Source organism: Pan troglodytes, chromosome 2 (assembly GCF_028858775.2).
Source record: "Pan troglodytes isolate AG18354 chromosome 2, NHGRI_mPanTro3-v2.0_pri, whole genome shotgun sequence".
NCBI classification, from domain to species: domain Eukaryota; kingdom Metazoa; phylum Chordata; class Mammalia; order Primates; family Hominidae; genus Pan; species Pan troglodytes.
In genome coordinates, this window is record NC_086015.1 from 7,905,004 (window position 1) to 7,929,058 (window position 24,055).

At 39.4% G+C, this 24,055-nt stretch overlaps 1 protein-coding gene across 1 annotated transcript in view; it reads right to left on the reverse strand.

Annotated features, from left to right (window-relative positions):
• The window catches only part of SUMF1 (sulfatase modifying factor 1), a 636,667-nt gene that overhangs the window by 30,460 nt on the left and 582,152 nt on the right, over positions 1-24,055 (reverse strand). The window contains exon 11 of the transcript XR_010155071.1: positions 18,900-19,017. The gene's annotated coding sequence lies outside the window, so the exon portion shown is untranslated. The remainder of the gene's footprint in view (positions 1-18,899; positions 19,018-24,055) is intronic.

Genomic DNA, 24,055 nt, shown 5'->3' on the forward strand with positions numbered 1-24,055 from the left:
TAGATGTCATGGAGAAAAGAACTCTGAGTTTGAAAAGATCGAGTACTAGCATATAGAATCCCCCAAACCACTTTAAATTAATGAGTCATACAATATATCTGACATGTTACCAAATCCTCCCCAGACCCAAGGCTCAACAGTTTTTGAAATCTCAACACACATTTTCTGAGGAATTGCAGTTTGGAATGAAACTAGGGCTTCTGGTGGAGTGATCTGTACAGTAGTCACGGGATGGTCCTTTCACTGAATAAATACTTTTTGAGCAACTATTATGTGTTGGGCATAATTACAGGTGGTCCTCTTTACTGGTTAGAGTCAGCATGGTAGAGCGGACTGACATTACCTCATCATAGAAGCCCACGGGAAAAGAAGACACATCCCCCAGACCTCACCTAAGTGGGAGTCCAGAGAGCCTCCTTGATTTAAGTGGCTGTGGCTTTCAAAAAGTGTTAAGGAATTCAGAGAAAGGAGAGATCTCTTAGAACTGTAGAGGGAAAAACAGGGGGAAGTATATTTTTGTGGAAGGATTTAGAGATGAGGTAACACTGTGGCAGGGCCTCAGAGAATGGGGAGCATTTGAACTTGGGAAAGTCGGGGAAGGAAAAGCATGAACTAAAGGAAGTCTGAAGGAAAATGTAAATTATGGGGTACTTGCAACAAAAATTAGTTTAGTTGCTGGACTAGTTCAGGAGGGAGAAGTGGTAAAAATAACAAACTTTTATTGAGCCTTTACAATGTTCCAGGGACAATGGTGAGCACTTTATATGAATAATTTCATTAATCTTCAAAACAATCCTATGAGACAGGTTCTCTTGTTTCCTCCATTTTATACATGAGGAAACAGGAAGCTTAGAAAGGTTAAGCAATTTGTTCAAGGTCACAAGAGGCAGAATCAGGTATTTAACCCAGAATCAAAGCTCATCACCACAACACTATCCTAGGATTAGATTATGAGGAAAACTGTGTGCTGGAGTGAAGGCCTGAGACTGTCTTCTTCAAGTAGAAGGGAGCCACTGAAGGACTTTGAACAATGAGAATGACATAATCCATGTCATTCTTTAGGAGGGTCAAGGTAATAATACAATGATCAAGGATCAAGCGTCCAAAATACATGCAAGAAAGACCCCCCACCAAGACTTCTTACAAAAGTTTAAAAAAATCAAACAAAAGTGCAGCTTTCAAGCACCAAGGTCATTTCCCTGCTTCAGCTACCATTAAAGAACTGAGGCAGTTAATAAGAGAAAGACAGTCTTCATCTTTCCCCACCTGTATTTCATGAATTGCTTCAGGACGTCAGGCTATGGGGCACCAGTACAGAGGAGGCTAGAGGGACAAATGAAGCAAATCCCCAATGGTGGCTGTTGGAAGGTGCAACGCAGAAGTTTCTTCATCTTTAAAACCTGCATGGAAGTAAAGATCAATTACCCATAGAAGTATGGGGACTACCTGTGACAAAATGATTAATCCCAGTGGGTGGCCCTACTGCCACCTTGCTCCTTTTCTGCCTGCAGTAGTATGAGACCCTTAGCTCTTTGGATATAAAGAGATGGATATAAAGTGGATGATGTGCTTTTTATAGCAATGTAACACAACAAAATGTGACAAGATATGGAGCAGAAAAAACAGATATAAAAATTACTTCAAGGGTGCAGTGCTCACTCTGGTAATCCCAGCTGCTTGGGAGACTGAGGCAGAGGAATACTTAAGTACAGGAGTTTGATACCAGCCTGGGCAACATAGCGAGCTCCCATCTCTAAAAAAAAATATTTTTAACTTAGCTGGGTGTGGTTGCATGCACCTGTAGTCCCAGCTACCTAGAAGGCTGAGACAGGAGGATCCCTTAAGCCCAGGAGTTCAAGGCTGCAGTGAGCTATGATCATGCCACTGCACTCCAGCCTGAGCGACAGAGCCAGACTTTGTCACAAAAAAAAAAAAAAAATTACTTTGCAAAAAAAAATCTACATTCTCAATTATCCATTTCACTGATACTAGGTGTACATGCTGAAGCTCCTTAAGAAGATTGTACTGATACATGAAGTATTCACTTTTAAGCATCTCATGCCAACTTATTTATTTGTTGTCTACAGTTGATATCTTAAAAATCACATGCATGGCAAATTGCCTATTGGCTATGGAAATTCAAATGTTCATGAGCAATTATAAGCATCTTAGCAAATGTGCTCAAATTCTGTCAAAAAAGAATAGCAAAATTGTATCATGGATTTTCTAATTCATTAATTAATCTCTAAGTAAGTCTTTATTGAGCTCCTACCATTTGTCAAGGGATACAAGAAAACAAAGCAGACTTGTTTCTTGCCCTCTTTGAATTTATGTTTTTGAAGGACAACTAGATAATAAGTTAAATAATTAGTTAATTTCAGTTGATGATAAGTACTATAAAAAATAAGAGTACTGAGATAAGAATACTTTGTGTGAGAGAGAGAAGGTAGCCTATTCCTTCCCCCACCTCCCCAACCCTCCCTGGCCCCCACCCATGGCTATCTACAGCACATTCTAGATCATGCTATTATGAAAAGATTCAGTCCCCTGGTGCTGGCTTTGTAGCAATAGCTGACTGTACTCTGATGAGGATGCTTTGTTACTTAAATATCTTCCTAGCAGAGGACTCACAGCAGTTTTCAAATGGCATTTCCATTCATCACTGCAGCACTCCTGAGAGGCAAGAGAGGTTCAAGCCTCATTACTTCTATTTAAGAAAGAGGAAGGGCAATGACTGGAGAACTACCCTCTGCCAAATATTAAGGAGCAAAGCAGCTGTGGGGTTGATGTTGTGGCTCAGCTCAGATCCCCCTGTTGCTAGCTTTTTACATTAGACCATTTAATTCTATCCTTCAGTGTAAGTTGGGAACGAACATATGCCCGAAGGTTTTAGAAATAAACCAACTCAATCCCAACTCAACAAATAGGGCATATTTGTTACACTAAGTAAATTGTTTTCAATAATTATTAATATGAAGTTTATTTGTCTAAACTCATAAAATTTTCTGTGTGAGAAAATCTAGTCAACAGAATCACAAACTGAATAATTTTGTTGACTGTTTCAGCTGGCTTTTTCTTCCTTTAAAACAACAAACAAGTAACCTTACAATGGAAATTTCTTTCACATGAATTCATGACCACATCAAGTGGAATTTGTTATAAGGCAGCCATCATGAGCCACATTCAGAAGAACAGACTCAGTTATTTAAATACTCAAAGAACATATGAGAATAATAAATTAATGTTCTGGAAGGGTTAAAGAAGAATCACTTATATCAAGCCCTTAACATTCCAGACATGGTTTAAAGCCAAGAAAAGTGAAATCACTTATCAGAGGTCTCACAACTTTTGAGCAAGACTCAAATTCTGTTTTCTTTAGTCCAAATCCTGTGCTCTGGTACAGGTATTAGAAAGTCTCCTTAATAGTCAGTACATCCTTGGGTTTCCCAGTTGACATATATAGACAGAGATATCTTGGCATAAGAATTCTGAGGGCACTTCACCTATTTCATAATGACAAGATCCATCATGGAGGTAAGCAAGCACAAAGACCCAGTGACTCAAAACACTGTACAATTTTTGTGCTTTTAAAATTTTATAATAATTTTAAAGACATTCAGGAAAATTACAAGAATAATACAAAGAATTCTCATATACTTTTTACCCAGATCTTCCAAATGTTAACATTTTACTACGTTTGTTTCATATTTCTCTCTGTTCTGAACTCTTTAAGAGCAAGTTACAAACACGATGTCCATTTATCGTTAAATACCTCAATGTGTAATTCCTAAAACAAAGAATGTTCTCTTACATGACCACAGTACAATTTACAAAATCAGGACAATTAATATGAATATAATACTATTATCTAATCTACAGCCCTTATTTGGATTTATCTAATTGCCTAACAATGTTCTTTATAGCAAAAGAAAAAATCTAAGATTAAGTGTTTCACTTAGTGTTCATGTCTTTTTAGTTTCTTTCAATCTGGAATAGTTCTTGAGTCTTTCTTTGTATTTTATGACATTGACATTTTTGAAGAGGGCAGGCCAAGATTACAGAATGTCCCTCAATTTGGTTTTGTCAGATCTTTTTTCAAGATTAGATTCCAGCTACACACTTTTGGCAGAAATATCACAGAAGTGATGCTGAGTTCTTCTCGGTGTGTCATATCAGAAGGCACATGCTACAGATATATCCCATATCCCATAAGCCAATTAGGTCATTTGGTTAAGGTGGCATATCAGGTTTCTCCACTATAAAGTTATTCTTTTACCCTTTGTAATTATCTCGTGAGGGAAATGCTTTGAGACTATGTAAATATCCTGTTACTCCTCAAACTTTTACCTACTAGTTTTAAGAGTCATTGAATATTCTTGTCTGGATTAGTTATTATTATGATGTTTGCCAAATAATGATTTGATAATTTCATCTTCCTTTCTATATTTATTAGTTGGATTTTGACTATAAGAAAGAGTTTTCCATTTTCATTTGTTTGTTTTTTGTTTATCTATGGACTCATGGATTCTTATAACACTTTATTCAATACATTGTAATCCTTTATTATAATTATTTATTTTGGTCCACCAGTTGTCTCAGATTTGGCTATTGGGAGTTCCTTCAAGCTGGCACCTGTGTCCTTTTGACCTGTCCCTTTGTCCATCATTATTTGAGCACTCAAAGAAATTCACTCATAAGAATTTATAGAAGTTAGGCAACTAAGCTATAGGAAGCAGACCCTGAGAAAAGGATTCAAATTATTTGGGAGGTAATTCTGGGAGCCATTGGGAAGGAAATGAGGCAGTGAAATGGGAAAGGGAAGGAAACCAGGAAAGGGTATTTATTGAGCAAGTAACCAATATGAACAGCTAGGGCTAAATTTCACTTGGAGACCGTGAAAACAGCAGAACATATGCTTCAGTTACACACTTAAAAAATGAGGAAACTAGAATATTCATACATTGTGGTAAGCAGAATAATGTCCACCACCCACCAAAAGATGTCCATGCCCTAATCTCCAGAACCTGTGGATATATTACCTTACGAGGCCAAAGGAACTTTGCTGACAAGATTAAGTTAAGGACATTGATACTGAGATGGTGAGATTAGATTGGATTAGATGGGTGGGCCCAATGTAATCACAAGGGTCCTTAAAACAGGGAGGCAGAAGAGTCAGAGTCAGGGAAGGAAATGTGACCAAGGAAGCAGAGGTCAGAGCAATATGGAGCCACAGACCACAGAATTCTAGAAGCTGGAAAAGGCAAGAAGGCAGATTCTTCCCCAGACCCTCCAGAAGGAACACACCCCTGCCAGCCTGTTGAGATAGCCTGGCGGGACCTGTGTCAGACTTCTGACCTCCAGAACTATAAGATAATAAATTGGCATAGTTTGAAGCCACCACGTGTGTGGTAGTTTGTTACAGCAGCAGTAGGAAACTAATACATATGCCCACTCTCATCAGCCATTTTTAAAGGACCGTTTCCGGGATGTTTATTCACCAGCACTTCCACTCTGCAGGCTGTGATTGGAGGAAGGCTCAGGCAAAGAGACACAGGTGTAGACATCTATACTCAGACTGGTGTAAATTCAACAGCATAAGGGCAGAGCACTGACTGCCTGTACTACCAGACTTCCTAATCCCCTCCAACCCTCTCTTCTGTTACAACAATTCAGTCATGAAATAAGCAGTGAGGAGCATTACCGAAAGAGGCCAAAGCAGCACACTTTGATGTGTCTCTCTGTGGATCTCACCTCAACGTGTTACTTTCTTGCTGTGGGTTCTTGGCAATTTGAGATAGAGGACCTTGTCTATTATGACTAAAAAAGGCCCCAGAGAAAGATAGAGGCTTATAAAATTTTGGTGTCATTGGTAATACTTAGCTTCATCATATACTCTGCAATATTTAACATAGTTGACAAGTATCACAGATAAGACCAAAGGTCAATTTACAAACATCTACAATGCAAACCCAAGGGAAAGTGAATTTATACTAGAATAATGAAACACTATAAAAATGTTCTTTAAAAAACTTGGAGAATGTTATTTTATGGAATTCTCTATAGAAGAAAATACAGGATGTAAGCAGTATGTAAGGAAACAATTCAAGGAGAAATGAAGGACAAGATGGGTTTGAAATATCCACTAACTCTCAACCTCTGATCACTAAGTTAGATGCCCAGTGTGAATCCCTGAAGTTCCTTTTGAGCATCCTCTGCTTATCCATTGTGCCTTCTTCTACATTTTGCCTTCATTTTACATGCATGGCAGTAGGGAAGTATAATAGTGAGATAGAATAGGCGGGCTACTCCTTTATTCTAAAGGCTATAATTCTTACAGCAATCAATATATGTATAAACCATTGTACTTGTCCAAAAATGCCAATAAATTTTAATAAATAAAGCATGATCACTTCCAGAAATTCCTGAAAGAGAAAGTGCATATTTGATTGGAAACTTACCACTGAATCTAGTTTCTGTTTTTAACTCAATTAAGTTCATGTTATTGTATTAGTCCATTCTCACACTGCTAATGAAGACATACCAGAGACTGGGTAATTTATAAAGTAAAGAGGTTTAATTGCCTCAGAGTTCAGCAAGGCTGGGGAGGCCTCAGGAAACTTACAATCATGATGGAAGGGGAAGCAAACACATCCTTCTTCACATGGTGGCAGGAAGAAGAAGAAAGAGAGCCAAGCAAAGGGGGAAACCCCTTATAAAACCATCAAATCTCATGAGAACTTACTCACTATCTGAAATAGCATGAGGGAAACTCCCCCATGATTCAATTACCCCCCATCAGGTCCCTCCCAGAACACATGGGGATTATGGGAACTACAATTCAAGATGAGATTTGGGTGGGGACACAGCCAAACCATATCGGTTATTATCTACCCAACACCAGCCTGACTCTACATGGGGGTTTAAGAAAAGTAAAGAGCATATTGTCTGACCATGTTATTCTCCTGCTTAACAACTTGTAGTTATTTCCTACTCTTTATAGGATATAGTCTATCATTCTAGGGATACTATATTAGGCCCTTCACAATTTGACCCCTGTCCACAGTCATCAGCCTTATTGCTCACCATTCCCCAAGTGGCTCCCTTATTCTTCCTCCCATCTCATTCTCATACCTTCTTACCTTGTACACTCTGCCCTCAGCCAAACCATCCTCCTTCATGCACCATGCTGCTGCAAATGCCCATCCCTCTGCTGGGATGCCTTTTGCCTCCCAGCTCCTGCTTGGAAACTTATTTGTACACACAGAAGTCTGGGAGGATTCTGTACACACCTTCGTTAATGCTCATGCCTGTAAGGATGAGTTTTCAAGGGACTGAGATAAGGATGCCTCATGCCTGAGCTCTTGAGGTGGGAACATATTCCTCTTCATACTTCAGTACCTAGTACATGTGTGGCACATAGAAAACATTCTGACAATGTCTGTTATATGAAGGCAAGAGTAAATATTTCAAGAGATGTTTAAAATCTAATTTGGAAGGCAAGAGGCACCTTGATCTAGTATCCAAAGTCTTAGTCTGAGTGTGAGCAGATCTGCCCTGTAATTCTGGTGCTGCCACTTACCGGCTGTGTAACTTTAGGCAAGTCATTTATATGTTCCAGGCCTCATCGCACTTATTCCAAAACTGACTACATAGTTGGAAGTAAAGCACTCATTAGCAAATGTAAAAGAACAGAAATTGTAACAAACTGTCTCTCAGACCATCGTGAAATCAAATTAGAGCTCAGGGTTAAGAAACTCACTCAAAACTGCACAACTACATGGAAACGGAACAACCTGCTTCTGAATGACTACTGGGTAAATAATGAAATGAAGGCAGAAATAAAGATGTTCTTTGAAACCAATGAGAACAAAGACACAACATACCAGAATCTCTGGGACACATTTAAAGCAGTGTGTAGAGGGAAATTTATAGCACTAAATGCCCACAAGAGAAAGCAGGAAAGATCTAAAATAGACACCCTAACATCACAATTAAAACAACTAGAGGAGCAAGAACAAACACCTTCAAAAGCTAGCAGAAGGCAAGAAATAACTAAGATCAGAGCAGAACTGAAGGAGACAGAAACACAAAAAACCCTTCAAAACATCATTGAATCCAGGAGCTGGTTTTTTTTAAAAGATCAACAAAATTGATAGACTGCTAGCAAGACTAATGAAGAAGAAAAGAGAGAAGAATCAAATAGATGCAATAAAAAATGATAAAGGGGATATCACCACCGATCCCACAGAAATACAGACTACCACCAGAGAATACTATAAGCACCTCTATGCAAATAAACTAGAAAATCTAGAAGAAATGGATAAGTTCCTGGACACATCCACCCTCCCAAGACTAAACCAGGAAGAAGTTGAATCCTGAATAGACCGATAACAGGCTCTGAAATTGAGGCAATAATTAATAGCCTACCAACCAAAAAAAGTCTAGGACCAGACGGATTCACAGCCAAATTCTACCAGAGATAAAAAGAGGAGCTAGTACCATTCCTTCTAAAACTTTTCCAATCAACAGAAAAAGAAGGAATCCTCCCTAACTCATTCTATGAGTCCAGCATCATCCTGATACCAAAGCCTGGCAGATATACAACAACAAAAAAACAGAATTTTAGACCAATATCCCTGATGAACATCGATGCAAAAATCGTCAATAAAATACTGGCAAACTGAATCCAGCAGCACATCAAAAAGCTTATCCACCACGATCAAGTTGGCTTCATCCCTGGGATGCAAGGCTGGCTCAACATACGCAAATCAATAAACATAATCCGTCATATAAACAGAACCAAAGACAAAAACCACATGATTATCTCAATAGATGCAGAAAAGGCCTTTGACAAAATTCAACAGCCCCTTATGCTAAAAACTCTCAATAAACTAGGTATCCATGGGACATATCTCAAAATAATAAGAGCTATTTATGACAAAGCCACAGCCAATATCATACTGAATGGGCAAAAACAGTTTCCCTTTGAAAACTGGCACAAGAAAAGGATGCCCTCTCTCACCACTCCTATTCAAGATAGGGTTGGAAGTTCTGGACAGGGCAATCAGGCAGGAGAAAGAAATAAAGGGTATTCAATTAGGAAAAGAGAAAGTCAAATTGTCTCTGTTTGCAGATGACATGGTTGGATATTTAGAAAACCCCATCATCTCAGCCCAAAATCTCCTTAAGCTGATAAGCAACTTCAGCAATGCCTCAGGATACAAAACCAATGTGCAAAAATCACAGGCATTCGTACACACCAATAACAGACAAACAGAGAGCCAAATCATGAGTGAACTCCCATTCACAATTGCTTCAAAGAGAATAAAATACATAGGAATCCAACTTACAAGGGATATGAAGGACCTCTTCAAGGAGAACTACAAACCACTGCTCAATGAAATAAAAGAGGACACAAACAAATGGAAGAACGTCCCGTGCTCATGGGTAGGAAGAATCAATATTGTGAAAATGGCCATACTGCCCAAGGTAATTTACAGATTCAATGCCATTCTCATCAAGCCACCAATGACTTTCTTCACAGAATTGGAAAAAACTATTTTAAAGTTCATATGGAACCAAAAAAGAGCCTGTATAGCCAAGACAATCCTAAGCCAAAAGAACAAAGCTGGAGGCATCACGCTACCTGACTTCAAACTATGCTACAAGACTACAGTAACCAAAACAGCATGGTACTGGAACCAAAACAGAGATATAGATCAATGGAACAGAACAGAGCCCTCAGAAATAATACCACACATCTACAACCATCTGATCTTTGACAAACCTGACAAAAACAAGAAATGGGGAAAGGATTCCCTATTTAATAAATGGTGCTGGGAAAACTGGCTAGGCATATGTAGAAAGCTGAAACTGGATCCCTTCCTTACACCTTATACAAAAATTAATTCAAAATGGATTAAAGACTTACATGTTAGACCTAAAACCATAAGAAGCCTAGAAGAAAACCTAGGCAATACCATTCAGGACATAGGCACGGGCAAGGACTTCATGTCTAAAACACCAAAAGCAATGGCAACAGAAGCCAAAATTGACAAATGGGATCTAATTAAACTAAAGAGCTTCTGCACAGCAAAAGAAACTACCATCAGAGTGAACAGGCAACCTACAGAATGGGAGAAAATTTTTGCAATCTACCCATCTGGCAGAGGGCTAATATCCAGAATCAGAAAGAACTTAAATTTACAAGAAAAAAATCAAACAACCCCATCAAAAAGCAGGCAAAGGATATGAACAGACACTTCTCAAAAGAAGACATTTGTGCAGCCAACAGACACATGAAAAGATGCTCATCATCACTGGCCATCAAAGAAATGCAAATCAAAACCACAATGAGATACCATCTCAAACCAGTTAGAATGGCGATCATTAAAAAGTCAGGAAACAACAGGTGCTGGAGAGGATGTGGAGAAATAGGAACACTTTTACACTGTTGGTGGGACTGTAAACTAGTTCAACCATTGTGGAAGACAGTGTGGCGATTTCTCAAGGATCTAGAACCAGAAATACCATTTGACCCAGCCATCCCATTACTGGGTATATACCCAAAGGATTATAAATCATGCTACTATAAAGACACATGCATACGTATATTTATTGCAGCACTATTCACAATAGCAAATACTTGGAACCATCCCAAATGTCCATCAATGATAGACTGGATTAAGAAAATGTGGCACATATACACCATGGAATACTATGCAGCCATAAAAAAGGATGAGTTCATGTCCTTTGTAGGAACATGGATGAAGATGGAAACCATCATTCTGAGCAAACTATCACAAGGACCAAACACCACATGTTCTCACTAATATGTGGGAATTGAACAATGGTAACAGTTGGACACAGGGAGGGGAACATCACACACCAGGGCCTGTCATGGGGTGGGGGGAGGGGGGAGGGATAGCATTAGGAGGAATACAATTACATTATTTACCTAATGTAAATAATGAGTTAATGGGTACAGCACAGCAAGATGACACATGTATACATATGTAACAAACCAGCACATTGTGCACATGTACCCTAGAACTTAAAGTATAATAAAATACATAAATAAATAAAATGATAGACTCGGACAAATGATGTATAAGCTCTCTTAGCTCCAACTTTCTAAAATCTTAGAATTTTAGGAAATCTTGCAGCCCCAAAACCTCTAGACACCACGAAATCAAATACTAAATTGTGTAATCTAGATTCCTATGTCAGTAGTTCAGAGGAAGAGAGAATGGATGGGGAATTTTGCAGAAATAAAAAGAAAACATCAAATGATGCTCTTCTATGACCTGCTAGGATCTGCTTCTACCAAATCATGGATATAGAAATAGGCCCAGCTGCACACCACTCTTTCTAATTATCCTGTTCTTCCAATTCCTCTTTTATGCATTTTTTTGCCGACTCTCTCTCGAAACACAGTAGCTCTGGGAGTTGAAAATTAAGTTTTAATGAAGAGATTAAAAGAAGTAAGTTTATTCCTAAAGAAATAAAATTGAGAGACAGCAAATAACCATACTGATGTAAGAATAGATGGCAGACTTCTGCACTGCACATTTTCAGCAAATCCTATTTTTCACAAAAATGATTTGCAAAGTTGGCATCTTGAAACACGAGAGATGCCCAAAATGAGAGTTCTGTATTTAAAACCCCCATTTTAGTAGCTGCATTCTCAGGATTATGGGCTCTGGAATCAAACTGTCTAGGGTCAAATAGAGGCTCTGCCAGTTACTAACTGAGACCTTGGATAAGAATTTAACCTCATCTGCAAAGCTGAGATAATAATAGTAATTATCCCTATGGGATACTACTATAAAAATCTGAAAGAAAATGGATGTAAAATAACCAACACAGAGCCTGCTTATAACCTATATATCTAGCCAACATTTATCAGGCATGTTCTAGTTTTGAAGTACTGAGCTAGCCTTTGGAGGTGCAATTATAAGGAAGACTCATCTTTCCCCATAAAGAATCCATCTTTTAATAATGAAAACACCTATATTCCCTACTATAATATGAGGCTATGGTCAATACAAATATAACTCTATATGCAGAATGCCTTGGAGGGGGAAAGCAGAGACTGAATAATTCAATGAAGACAACGAGAAGGTATAAAAAGGAGAATATTTCATTACTGGTCCTTTAAGAAAAGCAGAATGTTGCTGTTTGGAAATGTAAGGATGAAATTCCAGTTGACAGAGCAGTACAGCCAAAGGACAGAGATGTGTAAGTAAATGGTGTGTTCTTGGATGTGCAGATAGTCTGGCATGACTACAGCATGGATTTCAAGGTGGGGAGTGTTAGAAATAAGGCTGTAAAGGTAGGCTTCCTCTAAGTAGTGGCAAATTAACTGACTGATTGATTCAGCAAATATTTATCGGGTACCTGAGTTAGATCAGAGACGTACTATTATCTCAATTTACAGATACCAAAACTAACATTCAAAAGATTAAATGGTTTGCTCAAGGTCATAAGCAAATTCTCCTTTCAACCTGCTTTTTTTATTTCAATTTTTATTTTAGATTCAGGGGGTACATGTGCAGGGTACATTGTGTGATACTAAGGTTTGGGGTACGATTGATCCCATCACCCAGGTAATGAGCACAGTACCCAATAATTAGTTTTTCCACCGTTGTTACCCTTCCTCACCCCCTCTTATAGCAGTCTCTGGTGTCTTTTATTCCCATATTTATGTCCATGTCTATTCATTGTTTGGCTCCCACTTATAAATGAAAACATGTGGTATTTGGTTTTCTGTTCCTGTGTTAATTTGCTTAGGATAATGGCCTCCAGCTGTATCCATGTTGCTGCAAGGAACATGATTTTGTTCTTTTTTATGACTGCATGGTATTCCATGGTGTATACATACCACAATTTCTTTATCCCATTTGCCATTTGTAGGCATCTAGATTGATTCCCTGTTTTTGCTATTGTGAACAGTGCTGCAATGAACATAAAAGTGCATGTATCTTTTGGTAGAATGATTTATGTTTCTTTAAACATGAAAAAAATGATCAACATCACTAATCATGGAGAAATGCAAGTCAAAACCACAATGGGATAGCATCTCACAACAGTCAGAATGGCTACTATGAAAAAGTAAAAAAAATAACAGATATTGGCGAGGCTGCAGAGAAAAGGGAACACTTATAGACTGATGGTGTGTATGTAAATTAGTTCAACAACTACGGAAAGCAGTTTGGAGATTTCTCAACTCTTGAATAGAGGACAGATGATCCACTAGGCCAGCCTGGGAAGAAGTCCTGTTTGGGAAATCTAGGAGGCCTTCACTTTTGGTGACACCTACCTGAATTACAAGTCCAGTATCTGCAAGGAACCAACCAGTTCCCAATCTAGGAATGAATGTACTTTGCAAAGTACATTTTGCTGAGTAAAGATAAACATCACAATCTGAATATCACTGACAGTAGCTGAAACTTACCAGTTACATCCTACATTCAAGGCCCTTAGTGTAAATTATTTCCTTTAATCCTCACTACAATTTGATAAAATAGATTAAGATGCCATGCAATTGGAAGGATTGCTACTATTAACTCTATCACACAGATGAGAACATGGAGAACAAAAATAGATTTAGTGATTTGCCCAATGTCACACTGAAAGTGGAGAAAGGTAGGTTGGATATAGGTTTTCTGATTCTAGAACTGAAAACTTTCACCAATGGGCCATGTTCCCTCTGGCATCTTTGCAATCATGTGGCTTCACAACCTTGAGACCCAGGAATATTATAAGAACACAATTTCTTCTCAACTGACCAAAAATCATGAGCAGTGCCAACTCTGTCTGGTGCCAACCCAGCTCTTTCCCCTGACCCAGTGGGGAAAAGGTATTTATGGTAGTTAGGTGAAGATAAAGGCATTTAAGGAAGGAATAGGGTTCTAAGGCATCCTATGCTTCCTTCTACTTAAAGACCTTTCTCCTCCCCCACTCTATAAACACCCCAAGATCTGGCTTTACCCCTTACTACTAGTTCTTATTACAGGCTTCTACAGATCCCTGTTACTCCCCATTATTCTTGGAGCTCTTAGGTCCTGACTTACTGCTGCTTTCTCCAATACTACTCCTGTCATCATTCCTGATGACTTTAATATTGATGTAGAGAATCCTTCCAGTTGCATGGCATCTTAATTCCTTGACTTCCTTCCTGTCTTCCAATGACCTTGTCCCACACACAATCTCAGCCACTTACCCAACAGTCATTCTCTGGACCTCATCATTCCTAACAACCCTCCATACTCTCAATTTCAAATATTCCACTCTGGAAAGCAGATCCATTGCCTCCTATGATTCTTCATTCCCAACCAGGACAAGCAGTCCACTATTCTAAAGCCATTTTCCTGTCCTTTAAACCTTGTATGTCCTCACTTCTTTATTACCCAGCTTCTATGTCAGATGTGTCATTCCTTGATGTGTATACAACCCCCACTTCTTTGCCCTTTATTGTTTTCATGTTCTCCAACCAAACGCTACTCTAGGTAAATCCAACTTTTTACCAACCCTGAATTTATACCTGTGTAGCTGAAATGGCTGGGGAAAGAAAACTACAACTATTAGAAATGTTCTGCCTTTAAGTTAACGACTGTGAACCTCAAAAGGGTTATAGCAGTACCCAGTAATCCTACTGCATCCCCCAGTCCATTCCCTCTCCCCCTTTCCTAAGAGAGGTATTTCACGCTTTCTGTTTCCCCTGACATCACAACTCCTCCCATTCCCTTACTCCCAGCTAATGAATGCCCTTTCTCCTTATTTCATGGAGAAAATAGACACAGTCAGAAGAGAAATTCTGTATGTTCTCATAGCCACATCTACCCTCCCACCTGCATTTGTGTCCATATGCCCTGCCTTCCCTCCTGTTACTCCTGTTTGCTTCCTGGACTTGTCCTTGCTTCTACCTAAATTAATTCCCCACAATTGTGCAGTAGATGCCATCCCCTCTTGCCTACTTCAGGATATTTCCCTAGCAATTGGTCCCTCTCTTTCATGCATAATTAAATTTTCCCTCTCTACTGAATTATCCTCGTCAGCATTCAAGTGTGCTGTAATTTCTTACATCTCAACAAAACAAAACAATCTTGACCCAGTTTTCCCTCTAGCTACCACCTTATTTCTCAGCTGCCCTTTAAAGCAAACTGTCTAGTTTATCCCCTCCCATACTCTTTTGAATCCACTTCCCTGAAACTGATCTTGAAAAAGACACCAATGGTTTCCATGCTGCTAAACTGAATGATTTTGCTTTAAAGGCCTCATCCTACTTGAAAGGTGAGCAGCATTTGACACAGTTGATCATTCCCTCCTCCTGGAAACAGTTTCTTCCCATGGCGTCTGGGACTGCACACCCTCTTGATTTTCCACCTGCATTACAGACCAGTCTTTCTCAGCCCTTTTGCTGGTTTCTCCTTATCTCCCCAAACTCTTCACTGTGGAGTACCCCAAGACACAGTCCCCACACCTCCATCCACACACACTCCAGTCTCAGGGCTTTGATTGTCACCAGCACATTCATGGTTGAAATTTCTACCTCCAGTTCACACCTCTCTCCTGAGTTCTAGTCTTTAATATGCATCTGTACCCTGATTTCTAATAAGCCTCTTAAGGTTAACATGTTTGAAGCCGAACTCCTAATTTTTCCCCCAAACGTACTCTACCCCCAAACTTCCCCATATCTGTTAAAGGCAAATCCACCTTCATTGTGTCTGAGTCTCAAATCTTGGACTCATCCTGGCCTCTTCTGTTCCCTTCATATCATTCATTTGCTCTACTGGCAAATCCTGTTGGCTCTAACGTTGGTGCAAAATCAGAATCCAACACTTTCACTACCTCCAATGACACACACCCAATCCATGCCACCATCACCTCTCACTTGAAATATTGGTGAATTCTCTTGGCTCTGCCTTAAAAATATCCAGACTCTGATTGGTTTGGATCAATTCACTATCATCTCTTGCCTGGTTGACTACAAGAGACTCCTAAATGGTCCCCTTGCTCCTGCCCTTGACCCTAGGCTAGAATGATCCCCTTAAATGTAAGACTAAGCATGGAATTCCCTAGCTCAAAACCTTCCAGTGATTTCCCACCTCACTCTGAGTGAAAGCCCATATTCTTACAACTGCTTTCGAGGCTCAGTTGTGCTCCTATCATTGCCAGCTACCTCTGAGACCTCAAGCCCTCCAATTCTCTCAGTCAGTCCTCTACTCTTACTGTGCCGGTCTTCTTGCCATTGTTGAAACACTTCACACCCTCTTTCCTCTGAAAGCCTTTGTGCACTGGTTAGTTCCTCTGTCTATCCAATAGTACTCTCTATCATGATGGAAATATTCTAGATTTGTGCTGTTCTAGATCTGCTCTAGATCTGTTTTAGGTACAGTAGCTACCAGGCACCTGTGGCTTTTGGGCACTTGAAATACGGCCAGTGCAACTGAGGAATTGAGTTTTTAATTGTAGGTGTTTTATTTATTTTAAATGTAAACAGCCACATGTTGCTAGTGCATACCATATTAGACAAAGCAGGTCTACTGTGCTCTTCCTTGAGATACCTGCATGGCTCATTCCCTCACTTCTTTCAGGTATCTGCTTAAATGTCACTTTAATAGTGAGGCTTTCCTGATCAAAGTACTTAAAAGAGCAAGTCACCGCCACCTGGCACTCTTCATCCACCTTCCCTGGTTTGCTTAATTTCTCCATAGTAATTAGAAACATAAGCATACTATATGTTTTTGTTTGCTCATTTATTTGTGATCTATATCTCCAAACTAAAATTAAAAGTCCATTCAGGCAAAGATTTTAGTCTGTGTTGCTTTTGCTGCTATACCACCAGTGCCTAGAACAATACCTGGGACACAGAGCTCAGGAATTGCTTATAGATTCTAAAATCTCCTTTCCATCACTAACTTCTTGGCTGGTCTTGCACAAGTAATGGTCCTTCTCTTGGTTTCAGCTTTCTTCTTTCTCCTAATGTCCTCTAATATTGAGCCCTGTTTGTTTCCTTCTTAGTACTTACAACAATTTGTAAATTCTCTGTTTGTTTACTTGCTTATTGCCTGTCTCCTCACTGAACTGTAAACTCCCAAATGGCAGTGACTATGTTCTTCTTATTAATCTAATGTCATCATTGCTCAATAAATAAAGAGTCTTTCTGGGGTGTGAGGCAATAAAATCTGCCACCCAATAGGTGTTCACCCAGTATTTAAGATTTGCATTAATTATGTAATATTCAAAGTGAAGAGTTTTAACTATTTGGAATGTAATCAACTAGTTGGATCAGAGGCCTACAATCTACCACTGTATCAGTGAGAAAATGTAGTTATATTAATCCATATTTGGATGCTTTTTTAAGAACTGTAGGATGCTACTGAATAGGTGTCCAATAAGGATTTGTTGAAGATTGCATTAATTATTTCTTCTTCAAACATGGGTCAACATAATGGCACAGACAGCAGAAAAGGCCAACTCTAGAGTGCCATACTCTTGTAGAATTGTGGGCCCTGAGGAGCCCTGGAGGCTGGGAGGGTCCTCAGGAAGGGTTGGCATTGTGCCCACCTGTCAGATGTGACTGGGGGCCTACAATCTGGCATTTTTCCATTTTTTCACTGTCCTGGCTGGTTTTTGTTGTGGTGGTGTTTTGTGATAGTGGTTTTGTGAAAAGGCTCGGGAGGGCATTTCTGCACTGTTAATACAGCCATCTTCATAACACCTGCCACCTGTGTTAAACGGCCACCCTGCCCAGTCCCTTGCCCTCATTCGGCCCCCATCCACAGCTTCAATGGGGCAGTTCCTATTAAAAGGCCCTTCCTTTCTTTACTACACGAAGCTTTAGAACTCGGCAGAGACAGGACACTAAATCAGCAGTAAACTTGTCCATTCACCTTTAACATTTCAAGTCCATTAAGTATCCTTTACTGCTACCTGAGAGTGGGGAGTTTTCCTATTGGCTTGACATAACTTTTTACAGGGATTTAACATTTTCTAAAAGACATCCGCTAAGCTCTCAATAGATCTTCCATAAAAAAGAACTGAGTCCTAAGATTATCACCTTAGGTTAGAAACCCAGTTTATCAGCATCAGTATTATCACTTGCTTAATTGTTTAAAAAAATGTACAATCACCTCCCAGTCATTTTACTTTAGGAAAAGTTACACTGGGCCTCATTTTGATATCTTCCAAAGTTACCTTTCTTCTTCTTATGACCTTAATACTTCTAGCAAGAATCAATAATTAAACAGATATTTGTGATGTGATTTTTTTTTAGTGTCAAAATTTAACTTTATACATTGCTAAGTTATGTTTCTAATTCTGAACTGAGGCTCACTTTTTATCGTTAAACCTGTCTATCAAAAGCTCAAAATTTCAAGGAGCCTAAATTTTGTCTTTGACGCTGTACTGATGAATTGCAATGTAAATTTTCAGAGACAACAGAAAAGGACCATCACTTATACACGTCCATTTTCAAAGGGTAATTTCTGCAGCTGTCCCTCTTCACTCTGAGAGTCTGAGTGACAGTCTATGCCCTTGGTTAACCAACCTCAGGGATGGTTGTTAGCACTTCCAGTGATTTACTGTCACTAAAGTGAAAGCCATCTTTAAAAAATGTGTCCTTATAAATCCAGCAGGAAATCCAAGTTTCCTATTGGTCCTCCTTCTGATTCTTCTCTGATTTCTTATTCTGAAAAATTACTGACAGTAGTGTACTAATTAAGTTTTTAGGAGGGAGACCCTTAATGATGAATTAAGATAGCATTGTTGCAGTGTTGCTAAGTGGCTTTAGTCTACAATGGACTCAATGATCCCAAAATAAATTTAATCTTCTCTCTCATTGAAATAATTGAAATCTTGGTGCACAATGTAAATCTGGAAAAAAAGAAAAATACCTGTGGTTCCAGCTACTTGGGAGGCTAAAGTTGGAGGATTGCTTGAGCCCAGAAGGTCAAGGTTGCAGTGAGCTATGATCATGGCACTGCCCTCCGGCCTGGGTGACAGAGTGAGACCCTGTCTCAAAAAAACAAAAACAAAAACAAACAAACATAGAAAGAAAGAAAAATAGGTAAATTACAGAATGTAATTAATAATTAGGATCTTCTTATTTTCAAGGGTAATAATATAAATTGAAGTTCTAACAGTATTGCCAGGCAGAGAATGGATCAAACCTACCGTAATGAAAACTCAAAAACAACCTGTAATTAGAAAATGAATTTTCTTATATCACATAGAAAAATTTGTTCTTTTCTAGGCACCACAACTCATCACAAATTCCTTAAAACTCATCACAAATTGTGGGGACAAGTGCCTAAGGTTTTACCTTACTTTGCATTAACTTCTTGGTAGGTTTCCTAACTGAATCGGCTACCCAGGAGACATTTCAACCCCCTTAGCCTGACATAGGGAAAGAACAGAAGGTGGGAAAAAGAACTGGGGAGGGGGAACTATCAGTGAGTAAATTCGTATCTGGCAGACTACACTTATTTAGCATGTCTCTTGGGCTTTTTTTTAGTTTATATTCATGTAACACATCAGGACAGGGTCAAGAGAGATTGTATAGTATAGTGAAAATTACCCTGGTTTCATCAGGAGACCTTGATTCTAGTCCCTAACAGGCTCTCACTGCCCTGTGACTCAGTGTCAACATCTGGCTGCCATTTCCCTCATCTACTAAATTAGAGAGGTTGGAAAATCTATTCTCTAAAGGTCTCTTTTGACCCTAACATTCCATGATTCAATGAAATATAATGACTAATGTAAAAATACAAGATAATTCATTCAATCAAATTATATTGCCTCAATCTAAACGATTTTGCGTTTCAAAGTTCAAATGTAATTACAGAGAAATGAAGAGGACAGACATGAGTTGCCACTGAAAGCTAACAGGCATCACAGGCAGCAGCTCACTTTCTCGAAATGCACATTGACAATTAGCAATTAACGTCTTCTGGAGACAAGCAAATGATCAGGAAGCCTCTTGGCAGAAGGGAGTCATAAAGTTTCATCGTACCACTTAACAGATATTTTATCATATGATAAATTAGGTACTTTTCCATCCACTGTAATAATATATTCCCTACAATAATTAAAGGTGATTCCAGGCCTGATGCACTCTGGCTGGGTGTGATCCTGATCACTTGTTCAATCAGATTTTGGTAGGTTTGTGCCAAAAAGAAGAAAAGAATCATGATCTCCTCTTATCTTTTGGTGCTCAGAAACAGAAAACTGAACCCTGCAAAAGGAACACATGGTTCAATTATCTGCAAAGTTCAGCCTTAGGCCTTGACCTCAGACAGGGCTGGATTCAGGGGATATCACAATGTCACTAAGACACAGTCCTTCCCTCTTTTGGCTCTCCTCTGTTCTGTGTTGTTTTATTCCCAGATTCCACAAGCAGCAATGTGGCTGACTGCTACAAGCTCTGAGTCTACATCTTCCCAGGTTCAATTTCAGTGCAAATGAGTACTTGTTATCCTCCAAAGTCAGAACAAAAATCCTGAGCCCCATTACTACTGGCCTGAATTAAATCACATGGTCAAATCTGAACCAAGCACTGTGGCCCAAGAATACAATAAGCTGATCAGCCTGGTCCTGGGTCCCATGCCAGCCCTGGAGGTGGTGGGGGGAGCAGAGGTCAGCCACCCCACCACACACACCCTGCAAAGTGAGAGTGAGAGTTTCCTCAGGGAGTAACCTTAGCTAGAAGCTGGAGGATGGCAGAGTTACAAGTTACAGATCTCTATTTCATGCCTGAAATAACATGAGACCCTAGAGTACAGTCATCAACTTAGAAATTATCCTAAAGATCTGAGTCCCATCTCTTTATGTAAGGCTGAAAATGCAGAGTCTTGAAGAAACTGAGGCAGTGAAGCATAGTGGTTAAACTCATAGGCTTTGGAATCAGACAACCTGGGCTTTGAGTTCTGATTCTGCCACTTAACTAGTTTTGTGTCTCTGAGCAAGTTACTTTACAGACTGGAACCTGGTTCTACTCATCTGAAAATAGGATGAGTTGTGGTACCCAGCTCACAGGGGTGATGTGAAGATTGAGATAATGAATGTATAGCACTTAGCAGACTACCTAGCACTCAGTCAAATAAATGACAGCCATTACTGGTAAAGAGAGGAAAACACTGGCCCAAATGCACATAGCTGGTTCATGGAAAATCTGGAACTAAAATGGGATCTCTTGACTTCTGGTTCAAAGCTAGTAGTGAATCAAGGTGAAATTTAATAGCACACAAGACAGTTATATCCAAAATATCACAGAAAACATCAGTCTTTTTTCCCTAATTGCTACCTGGAGCTTCATGGATCCCATTTCACAGAGCCGTATAATTTTAACATCACCAGACCTTCTTTGAAGAAGTCAAGACAGGCCCGTCATTTTACTCCGCTGACTATGACCAGATGCATTCAAGAAAGACACAATTGACCTAACAAACACAAGCTGAGACCCTTGGGAAGATATGGCCACTGGTCTCAGCAGCCAAGTATTTGCTAAGAACTCTCTGTGAACCCAAAATTGTGTGGAATATGAAAATAGAAAATACATTCTCTGCATTGAAAGGCCTTACTCTTGTTGGGAAATGGGTCAAGTGGATGGTAGAGACTAAAAGTGTTGAAAGTGCTAAGGCAGAAGGGATCGCTGTGGGAAATGCATGGCTGACTGGGGCAGATGTGATTAAGGAGGACACAATTGGGAAAGGGACTCCAGGTAAGGAGTGCAGCACTAGCAAAGACTAGCAAGAAGACAAGTGAGAGAGTAGGAAGAGGAGCACCCAGGACAGAGGAAGGAGAAGGAAATCAAGCCAGGCAGTACAATGGTGGCTCTGGATTCAGGACTGAAGAGGCCACACATGAGTGGATGAAGGCTCAGGCATGCAAAACTGTGAGAGCAATGACTGCAAGTCACTCATCTCTTCAAAACATTAATTGGGTCTCCAGTTCTTTACTTTGGTCCCCAAGACCTTCCCTGTACTGACGCCATCTCCCACTTCATTCTTCTTCCTCCTCATGCCCACGACTCTGCTCACTCTTTGCAAAACATGTCTGAGACACTGCAGTCTTTTCTCGTTTCCATGTTCCATTTCTCATACTTAAAATGCATTTCCTCTCTCACGTCTGCCTCCATAGTTCTACAGACTGTAATGCCCAAGTCATGTAACCTTATTTATGATTAATCATACCTTGAAATTGATGATAGAAAGTACAGTTAATGAAGGACTTCCATTATTCACTACCTCATGTCAGGAGACTTCCCAGAGTCCTTCACATTCCAAACTAGTGATCTCTCCTTCCTGTGAGTCCCATGTAGTAGTAGCAGCAGAAATAATAATAAGAATGATAATACCACCATTTAATAAGCACTAAGCACTTTACCTGTATTGTCTAATTTAATATTTATACCAACTTCATGAACAGTTCTGGCATTCCCATCGTGTAGTTAAGAAAACTGAGACTCATAGGGAGCAAGTAAATTGCCCAAGGTCACAAAACTAGTAAGTAGCAGAGCAAAGGTTGGAACTCAAAAGCTAGGTTCTTAATCCATTGTACTATCAGAGAAATTTGTTCCTCTCTAATGGCATGGATTACATATTGTCTTTGATAGTTGCAGTAGTCACCATTTATCCATGGGGAATATATTCCAAGACCCCCAGTGGATGCCTGAAACTACGGATAGGACAAAACTCTGTATATACTATGCATTTTCCCCTGTACATACATATGATAAAGTTTAATTTATAAATTAGGCACAGTACAAGATTTACCATAATAACTAATAATAAATAGAACAATTAGGGACAATAAAGGCTACTTGAACACACAAGCACTGCGATACTGCCATAGTCGATCTGACCACTGAGATGGCCACTAAGTGACTAGTGGATGTGTGGCAGCTACAGCATGGATATTCTGGGCAAAGGGAGGATTCATGACCTGGGCAAGATGGAGCTGGACAGTGTGAAACTTCATCATGCTACTCAGAACAGTGCACAATTTAAAGCTTATGAATTGTTTATTTCTGAAATTCTCCATTTAAGATTTTTGGACTGTGATTGACCTTTGGTAACTAAAACTGTGGAAGGTGAAACCAAGGATAAGGGAGAACTGCTGTATTTATTTATGTTTATGTCTTAACTCCATAAGACTTCAAGCTCCTTGGTGGTGTAGAGCATGTGTTATTCATCTGTATTAATAATAAATAACATTTATCTGGCAAATTAGTAATTTACAAACCCCTTTAACACACTAGTGCATGGAATTCTTACCACAATCTTGTGAAGCAATGTTCTTGTTTCCACTTCATTCGTAAGAAAATGAAATTCAAAGGACTTAAGTGATATAATCAAGGACCTATTGCTGGTAAGTTGCACAACATCCCCACCAGCGTTTCTCAATCAAAATCTGATGGTTTTGGAGTTGCTTTATAAATACCTCAGCTCTTTCACTCTTCCAGGGAGAGAGCATGGAGGTGTGTCTTCTACGCTAGCCCCCGGAGTTCTCCAGTAGGAATGAGCTTCAGTTACCCACAGTGGTAATTTGTTTAATTACACAGGCTTTATTGACTCCTTCTGTTTTTCTCTTCCCCACGTCTAGACTACTGTTTCCTGGGATCACCTTCCAAATCAACTACTTGTACTCAATTTCTTTTCTCAGAGTTTGCTTCCAGAGAAACCAAAATTAAGACATTCTTCTAAAAGCACTGTTTCTCCCAATCGGTTGGATGAGTGAGGTTAAGGAGGAACCTAAATAAATCAGGAATTTTTGACTATGTGATTTCCATTTTAAATTTTTCAAACAAAAGGGAGAGGGAGCTGTTATAAAGAGAACAGTCATTTAATAGCCCGCAGCCTGTTAAATTCATTGCAAGTCCAAACTTCTGCTTAAAGGGACCCAGGTATCAAATTGACAGTTGCCTTGGAATCTAAAATAGAATTGGTTAGAATGGACTAGAGAAAAATATTTTGCATTTCTCTGGTTATTTCCATTACAGACAGAAATATTCTGACACTTGCTCCTTTGCCCTGATTACAGCTTAAGGCAA